This window comes from Pteropus vampyrus, unplaced genomic scaffold (assembly GCF_000151845.1).
Source record: "Pteropus vampyrus isolate Shadow unplaced genomic scaffold, Pvam_2.0 Scaffold39, whole genome shotgun sequence".
Classification (NCBI taxonomy): domain Eukaryota; kingdom Metazoa; phylum Chordata; class Mammalia; order Chiroptera; family Pteropodidae; genus Pteropus; species Pteropus vampyrus.
The window spans coordinates 7,716,428-7,717,816 of record NW_011888820.1 but is presented as its reverse complement, the minus strand read 5'-3'; the positions used below and the strand labels follow the sequence as shown (position 1 = coordinate 7,717,816).

Here is a 1,389-nt window from a genome sequence, read left to right as displayed (position 1 = left end):
GAGCAGAAGCTTTTTAGTATGATGTAGTCCCATTCATTTATTTTAGCTTTTACTTCTCTTGCCTTTGAGGACAAATTCATAAAATCCTCTTTAAGTCCAAGGTCCTTGAGTTTAGTTCCTATGTTTTCTTCTATGCATTTTATTGTTTCAGGTCTTATATTTAGGTCCTTAATCCATTTTGAGTTAATTTTGGTGTGTGGTGATAGACAACAGCCTAGTTTCATGGTTTTGAGGTGGCTTTCCAGTTTTTCCAGCACCATTTATTGAAGAGGCTTTCCTTTCTCCACTGTATGTTTTTGGCTTTTTTTGTCAAAAATTCTTTGCCCATATAAATATGGGTTTACTTCTGGACTCTTGATTCTGTTCCACTGGTCCGTGTGTCTATTTTGCCGCCTAAAAATTTAAATCAACTCTTAGGTAAGTAGGAAAACTTCATGTTTTTTTTGCAGTTTACATCATGATTCTGTGACTGAATTTGGCCCAATTTAGAACCCATTTCTATAACAGGGCAATAGACTTTAAGGGAAGAATAAAATAGAAGATCAGGGAGAGGGCATTAAAATCTTTGAAAGGAGAGGCTGAATCTCTTGTATAAAAATACTAAAAGGAAATCATCTGTTTGAGTCCTGACATACTGAGATGTAAAGGAGAGAGCAATTTTCATGTGAACTTTGGCCATAGTAAGCAAGATTACCTTTTCTCGGATCTTTAGGGTTAACAGTAAATAGTAGGTGTCAGACAGACCTGGGTTCAAACCTGGATTTGTCACACAAGCTGTTCTCCTAAGCTTAGATCTCAATTCCCTTATCTAAAAAATGGGTAAAACAATAGTTGACTTCATGGTGTGCAATAAGCTCATTGCAAAATCAGTTACATTTCTGTACAGTAACAACAAACTACTGGAAAATTAAGAAAAGAATCCCATTAATAATAGCATTAAAAAAATAAAATGCTTAGAAATAAGTTTAAGGAGGTGGAAGATCTGTACCCTGAAAACTATAAGACATTGATGAAAAAAGTTGAGAAAGATGCAAATAAATGAAAAGATATCCTGTAATCCTGGACTGGAAGAATTAATATTGTTAAAATGTCCACACTATTCAAAGCAATTGACAGATTCAATATAATCCCTATCAAAGTTCCATGGAGTTTTCACAGAAATAGGAAAAAGAATTCTAAAATTCATATGAAACTACAAAAGACCTGGAATAGCCAAAGCAATCTTTCTCTTTTAAATTTAAAAAAAATTTTTATTATTATTTACGCCTACAGCACCTGGTCTTCCTAGGTGGCCTCCCACCCAAGTACTAACCAGGTCCGACACTGCTTAGCTTCCGAGATCAGACATCGGGCTTGTTCAGGGTGGCATGGCTGTAGACCATGGACCAT

The 1,389-nt window shown here is 35.3% G+C and overlaps 1 pseudogene; it reads right to left on the bottom strand.

Moving 5' to 3' along the window:
* Positions 1 to 1,263: 1,263 nt before the first annotated feature.
* LOC111738557 lies at positions 1,264 to 1,379 on the bottom strand (annotated as a pseudogene).
* Between the last annotated feature and the right edge of the window lie 10 nt (positions 1,380 to 1,389).